This window comes from Quercus lobata, unplaced genomic scaffold (genome assembly GCF_001633185.2).
Source record: "Quercus lobata isolate SW786 unplaced genomic scaffold, ValleyOak3.0 Primary Assembly Scq3eQI_53, whole genome shotgun sequence".
Lineage (NCBI taxonomy): Eukaryota > Viridiplantae > Streptophyta > Magnoliopsida > Fagales > Fagaceae > Quercus > Quercus lobata.
The window spans coordinates 436,127-444,385 of record NW_022154704.1 but is presented as its reverse complement, the minus strand read 5'-3'; the positions used below and the strand labels follow the sequence as shown (position 1 = coordinate 444,385).

The following is an 8,259-nucleotide window of genomic DNA, read 5'->3' as shown; positions in this document are numbered from 1 at the left end:
TCCAAGCCTAATCTACCCAGTATACCTAAGCCCTCCAAGCTTCTTGCTCCAACGAGGTTGCACCGAACATATTTCTTTTCTAGTTTCCCGGATTCCGCTACTTGACCATAGCATCAACTAATGTGAAATTGGTTCCTTCCTAACTGCTTCCCAAAGCACCAAACAGCCCTCTCACAGAAATGGATATGGTGAGAAAATGTTTTGGTAAAAAGCCTCTCAAGAATTTAACAATGGAGAGGAAGAGAGTAGAGGAACTTGAATAGTCTCTTATGTGAAGATTGTGGATGAGTCAATCTTGTTTTACTCTAGGGTTTCTCTCTCAAAATTCTCTCTGGAAGCTCTCTTTATTTTATAGGTATGAGAGGTATTTATACTTGGATGAGAATGGAATGTGAAGAGTCAGGTTTTTCAAAATAGAACTGGCTCGTGGCTTGGCCTTGTGGCTTGACTGAGTCGCGAGATCCAGCTACGAGATAATTGAACGGCCAGTTGTCCTATTTTGTCCTGTAGTGCTCCAGCTAGCATGACGCTTCAACTTCTGGCATGCCTGGCTCGTGTGCAGCTTCCGGCGGCTTGTAGCCGCAAGTCACCCCGCGAGATCCAGTCACAAGTCTTTGTTTTTCTTGTACACTCTTGAGCATTTCTTCACACTATCTCACTCACTACTCTTACAAAAATCCCATCTAAATACAGGGTTACTAATTGCTGAAATACAAGCAAATTTGATATGGAATAAAGCCAACAAGATGGTTGATTAAATTCAACCTTACAGGGACAAAGTGGAATAAGCTGTGTATTTAGAAAAAATAAGGGTGGATTGGGTTTACAAGAACTTAATCTTTTAACTTGGCTATGTTAGCTAAGAGCATTAGCATCCGGGATGCAAAAAAGTTATATTTTACATTCTCAAAACCTACTTTATCTATTATACCATCTCATTTTACAACTCACCTAACATCCAAGTTTCTATTTTTACATACAACTCATTAAAATAATATAAAATTTATTCTTTCTCTCTCTTCCTTTTTATCTATTTTTTTCCCAATCTGCTACTGCCTACCAGTCTTCCTTTCCTCTCAATGCTCCCCGCAACTAACTCCATACTACAAGCCCAACAACCAAATCCATCCCTTCTAAAATCCACTAAATCTATCTATACCAAAATCAACAAGAATCTAGACCCAAAACAAACATAGCAAAATCCCAACAAACCCATTCCAAAATCACACAAAACCAACAAAAAAAATTTAAAACAAACCCAAATCAAATCATCCAAAACCATAGAACCTGCCACCGCCGCACCGCCACAACAAACCTAGTGCTGCTAACAACTACCTACAATTGAAACTCAGCCACCACCGAAACACTAAAATCAACTAACAAAACCAATTGCCGTTCCACACAACTGAAACACAAAACCAATCGAAAACCAAACCACACCATCAGAACCTAAGCCAAAATACCCAATCACCACACTGATTCAACCTAAGCCACCACACCCACACCTGTAGCAACCCACAACCACTGAGAAAGCCACTGATTTAAACCAAACGAAATTGCCGCCAACCCACACCGCCCGATTTAAACCCACCAATTTCAACCTAAGCCACAACACCCTTACCACCCGCCACTGATTCAAGTCCCAAACCCAAAACCAAAGCCCAACACCACTGATTCAAGCCCCAGCCCCAAAACCAAAGCCCAACGCCACCAAAACCATCGAGAGGAAACCCAAGGCTTAGCCACTGATTCAAAACCCCGCCACCGATTCAAACCTTAGCCACCAAAATCTATGCCTAATACCACCAAATCCACCGAGAGAGAGAAACAGAAACAGAGAAGAGAGGGTGAGAAGAGACAAGAGAGAGAGAGGAATAGAATAACATTTTTCTTTTTTACATCCTGTGCTACAGTTGGATCTATATATAAGAACCAACTGCTCATAGGATGCAAAAATTTATAAAAACCCATACTCAGATGGAGCATTATTTTTGAGGATTTGGTTGTAAAATTGCAACTAGGGGGTGTTTACACCCCTTATTGCTAGTGCTCTAAGCAAGGTCAGAGAATGTTACCTTCTAAAAGAAAAAGGAACCCCCCCCCCCCCTCATTTTTTTTTTTTTTAAAGCGTTGGAGAGTGTTAAATGTTCCGGACTTGATTTTGTAAAGAATTTGGAAGGCCAAGTATTATCGTAAATGCTCTGTTTATGCATGCTACGTTGGGCATTCTCCATCTTATACATGGCACAGTGTTCTAGCAGGTTAGGAAGGAAGTTAATTGTTAAAGCAGAGTCTGTGCTGAAATATTGGAAATGGAGAATCTATTCGAGATTATCAAGAATTCAAGATCCTAGGCTACATCATGCTTCTTTTCAGTTGTCACAAGAATATTTTGCCTGTTAAGTGATTAATCCAGATATGAAGGTGGCTACGATCTAATTAATAGGGATACGCATTGGTGGAATTTAGAGCTTTTATATCATGCTTTTATGCCTGACTATGTTGCTAAAATATTGCAGATACCACTGCCATAGTTTGATGTTCTCGATATATATATATATATATATTTTTTTTTTTTGCATAACAGGGGAACTTTATTAATGAAAGGAAACGTACAGACACAGAAAAATTGAGTTCAAACAAACTAAACCGAAGTAGCAAGACCCTGAAGACAACACTGGACTAAACAGAAACAATTACAACAACACAAAAACAGAACTAGTCTTCCACTACACCCAAAACATAAACAGCAACTGAACATTACAAAAGACCGGGAAAAACTTATTTGCAGATCACTTCACGGGATGATGCAAAACCCATGGAATTCCTGTAGTGGCATTGCCACAAAAAGGTGGGGCATGTGTCATATTTGGATTGTCACAAAAAATGGGGTGAGTATTTTGTTCAGAGTGCTTGTCATTTGAACTTAAAAGACAAGGGCTCAATAGCAAATTAGGGAATGTTCCACAGATTCAAAATTTCATAATTCAATGAGGAAATTAAGGACTTTGGCAGTTACGATCGGACATATTAAAAATTAACAAGCAACTTTTTTTTTTCCTTTGTTTATCGACCTTTAGGATCCATAATCTCAGAAAACACTGCCCTGGGGGACATCAATCCATCTGAATCCTTACTAGCAAAACTTCCTCGGCTTACTACGGTCACTTGACTACTGCTATTAGTACTCGATACTTTTCCACTGCTACTAAAAATCATGTCATCACTTTCATTGACATCGGACATAGGGATCAGAGCTTGCTCATCAAAGTCCTTCATGTCAACTTCTTCTGACAAATCAAGCTTGACACCTTTTTCTGCACTCTCTTGCAACTCCAATGCTAACTCAAGGCCCCCAACCACATCATTCATTGGTAGTCTTTTGGTTCCATTGTCAAGCAAACAATTCACCACAATCTCGCCAAATTTCTTTAAGCATTCTGGTTCAATTTCATCCTTCAAAGATGGATCAACAATTTGATCAAGCTTTCCATTGTGATAGCACTGCAGGACCCACGCTGCTAGACCCATTGGATGCTCCTCAGTCGTATGTATGATTGGTGGCCTTCCACACAACACCACACCAAAAGAGTACACGTCAGACTTCTCAGTTAGTTGTTGAAAGCGATAATATTCCGGGTCCAAATATCCGAATGTACCCTTAACCACTGTACTAACATGGGACTTAGACGTAATGGGACCAAATTTTGACAACCCGAAATCAGACACCTTGGCCAACCACTGATCATCTAATAAGATATTTGTACTCTTCATATCACGATGAATGATTGTATGTGTCGCACCTGTATGAAGGTAGTTCAACCCACGTGCTGCACCAATGCAGATTTGGAGACGTTGCTTCCAACAAGGTGGCTGATAATTGGTGTTATAGAGATGATCACGAAGGGTCCCATGAGCCATATAATCATACACGAGAATCATCTCGCTATCATCATTACAATATCCAATCAGAGAAACGAGATGGAGGTGGCGGAGGCGAGACAGCATCTCGATTTCAATATTGAACTCCTGGGCTCCTTGTTGAGAACCGGGTTTTAATCGTTTGATCGCAACGGGGGTGGCCCCATCATTAACATACCCTTTGTACACGTCACCGAACCCTCCAGCACCAATAATAAATACTTTGTCAAAATTGTTGGTAGCTGCCATAATCTCAGTGAGTGAGAAGTAACGACACAAACTACACGGTAGAGTTGAGCCGGAGGCCTGGGTTGAATTGCAGTAATCCTTGTCTCTTTTGGCTAGTCGGAAAATCAAGAATCCGAGAATCAAGAGTATGGTAACACCGCCACTGACGGCAATTATTGTTGTTCTGTTATTCGTCGACTCTGTTGAATGTAGGTGGGGCACAGCCGTTGGAGGGGTCGACGGAAGTGGGTCGGGGTTGGGTCCAGCGAGATTGCCACAGTACCCGCTTACTTTGAAGATTTCAATCCCGTTCAATATTGCATCATTGTAACTAGTCAACGAGTCATCCGGATTTGCTTTTATGGCTATAGAAAGGTTCTTTTTCTTCGCCAAACATCGCCACAGCGTAATCCTTATATACCGGAACACCTTTTCCCCGATTACTCCATACCATAACGTCGGCTTCTTCCTCAACGGTTTGATTTGCTATGAAAATAAGAAATACTCGGTCATGCCAATCAATAAGCTCTGGTTGAAACTCGCAGAAGTGCAGCCTAACAAGGTAATAAAACCCAGAATCTACGGGAAATTCCCAAGTTAGGTTGTACATCTTGTTGACAGTTTTGTTCGTCCCCATAGTCCGGGCAGTTCGGTAGACAGCTTCCGGTGCAGTGTACGGAGGTATTTTGTGAACATAAGTTCAATAGTTGTGTTTACAGGTAGAACAGATGTTAAATCTTCTGTCAAGTACTTTTCGTCCGGACTCCAGATCCGGAACATTCCAGTGTCTTCAGTGGGTGAGATGTACTTCCCTCCAACATTTATTCTGTATATCGTCTCCAGAGCAGTTCGGTTATCAACGCTGAACCTGTACTCCTCGCCGATTAGAGGGATCCTCTTATCATCATCAGGAGTGTAATAGAGATAAGAAGGCATGGACAAGATTTCAATTCCGTTAATAAAAGCAAATGAATTGGAATCCCTCGGAGTGAAGGTTATGTTCAGCCTCAAATCTTCCACGATGTCAATACAGAACTCTCTAAATATTGTATCATCCGGATCACCATCGGCATCTGCTGTAAGTGAAGCATTGAAGTCTCGAAGAAGGGTAAAAGTTCCAGCTTTGACAGAGAATAGAGCATTAGAGCGGTCGAAATTGCTGTAAGTAGCTGGGTAGAAGTATAGTCGAACGAATTTTTGGCCGGTGGTGAGTGGGAATATGTAGGTGAATGGGGAGACAGACAAGCGGGCAGTGGTATAGGGTACTTGCCAAGCAGATGAGGATTGCTTAGCTGAGTTTGTGGCTAGAGAGGCCTGGTTTTGTGATAGTTCTTGAGGGAAAAATTTTGAATTTACATCTCCATTCCAGCTCTGACCATCTAATGCAGTCGAATTGTCAGAGGAGCCACAGTTAAGGATAATATTATCGACTGGTTTGTAAGGAGACGGAGAGTTAATGGCTAATGTGTTGGACAAGTGGAGCAGCAAGAAGGCGAGGTAAAGAGTTGTGAAAGTTAAACATGGTAGGACTGTGGTGTAAAGATTCTTATTGCCCATTGTAGTAGAGACAGGGAGAACGAGTGTGAGTGAGTTATTACAAAAGAATGTGATAATTGATATAATTCGTTAAATTTGGACAAGTTGATTTATTTATAATATGATGTTAAGACTACTCTTTCCGCGTGAGTAATGATGGTGATGACTGATAACTGATAGTCTGGTATGCAGAAAATTATTGTGTAGTCCTCACCCCTGTTCCTTTTTTAATATTTACCAAAGTAGTCAATTATGTTCTGATTGTAAAAGAATATTACAAAATTACTTATAGGAATTACCACAATTTTTTTTTTTATAAATATTTATAATACAATATATTCAAATATGTGACAATTATATCAATTTTATATTATATAAATTAAAAATTAAATAATAAATTATTTCATACAATATCAAATACAACAAAAAAGAATGATTGAAGAGAAATTAAGAAAACAATAGAAAAATGGGGGACCACTCATTTCCTTAAAAATAAAAAATAAATCTCATCTTTTATGATGAAAATTTGAAGTCTCGCTTACATTTGTACACATCTTTTAAAACTCATCTTTTAAAAAGAAATTATTAAAAAAAATAAATAAATATTGACTTTAGGATATTTATTAACTTTTTCCTATAAAAAGAAAAAGAAAAAAAGGGGCAACTGTGGCAGAGAAAACATAGAGCAATAAAAAGAACAAGAAAAATAAGAGGAGTGGGTCAGGGAAGACTTGCGAAGTCTTGAGGAAGAAAGTCCAAAATGATTGGAAAAGTGATAATGCACTCCAAATGTTTATGTTTTTCGTTTCTTTTATGGTCAATACCAAAAAGCTAAAAAGATAACATCATAAACGAACAAAAGAATAAGCGGACACAAAGAAGAAATGTGGTCTTCGGCAGAAAAGGCCCACTGCTTAACATGTGTTCCACGCCCTCAAGGAAATTGCACTAGATAATGAAGTCCTCTAGAGTCAAGCAAATTGTCTTGTGGAAGATTTGTGATATGATGGATATTTTATGCAATAATAATTCTATCTAGTACAGTATATGACATGGTATATTAAGATTTTTTTATTATTATTGACGAATGAAGATATATTATGCTTGATGTATATCTAGTCGTCAATCCGTGCGATGTACAGAATTCATTAAAAAGAAAAAAAAATATTGCAATTATTATTTGCTGCACTAAATCAGAATGTCTCAAGACTCACTAATCAAATAATACAACTAAATGGAGAAGATCCAAGCATAACATAAAATCTTCACTAATTCAAATATTAAACATTGTCAAACCTAGTAAACAATGTGCTTGTGCCCAATAAAAAATTATAATGACAAATAAGGGAAAAAGAAATCCTATATATCATCTCCATAAAAATACATACATGCCAAAAAGATTAATACCACTACCATAGGTCCATTGGCAATGAAGTTATTTTCATAGTTACATATATATTGTGAATAAACAAATAATCAAATTGCAATAATGATCGCAATCTTATTTTCATAATAAATAAATAGAATATAGTTACTAATGTCAAATTCTTTTGTTATGACTCAAAAAGAGTAGAGAAAGAACATAATACAACAAATTTGCATTACATAGAAGAGTACATCATATATTTACTCAACATAAAACATTGAGTTTTGTAAATCTTCTTTGCTTCTTCACATTCCCAAACCACGTCTCCCGTGCTAAGATACCATAGATATTGCATTTTCAAATCATGAATAGACTTTGCCAATAAAGCCTTCTCCATGTCAAACCCTTTTGCTTTGCCTTGAAATAGTTCCTAGAAAACAGCTGCTTTACCCAAGTTAGGGGCTTTGAGAACAGAAGAAGAATTATAGTATTTGAGAAAGTGCGATAACCACAACATATTGGTGTTATTTTCATATATAACAAATAACAAAATGTGGAAACACCATTAACAAAACTTGTTCTTTAAACTCAGAAAGTATCATTAACAATCAATTCTATCAACTTCTCTCTTTTCTTAAGGGGGGAAAATTGCTTTTCTCCTACCATAGGCAAAAGGACCATAATCCAAAGCCCTACCCAAATACAATATAGGATAGTTAAGGACAACCAATATGAGAATCAACTTCAAAATAATTAAATAAGAAATAAAGACCACCATAGCTCAAATTTTAAAGTAGCTTTCCTCACTGACACATGCACAAGAAATCACTATATCAAACACATAAAGAAACCCATATGGGATTTCAAGAAAAATAAGACTACCCTAGATGTAAACTAACCTCAAATGTATCAAAATCACCATTATTGATAACAGTGAAACTCAACTCTCAGGACTGGGAGTCCGAAGCAAGCAACTTCGTTTAGACAAAAAGTACATCTCTCAATAATGTGGATCTTTTTTTAGGTGAGGAATGAACTATGTGCCTTCCTTATCTTGACGTTTGTCAAGAAAACCATATTGGGTGAAATGGGTTGGAATCAGATTTGTCAGTTTTGTAAAAAAGTTCATCTAAATTTAGCTAAGGAATTAAATCATTTTTACCTTTAACATAAGCTTCTCAGCGAGTTTTAGGTGTGTGGATATAGTT

At 37.8% G+C, this 8,259-nt stretch overlaps 1 pseudogene; it reads right to left on the bottom strand.

Moving 5' to 3' along the window:
* Window positions 1-3,035: 3,035 nt before the first annotated feature.
* On the bottom strand, window positions 3,036-5,746 carry LOC115972809 (annotated as a pseudogene).
* Between the last annotated feature and the right edge of the window lie 2,513 nt (window positions 5,747-8,259).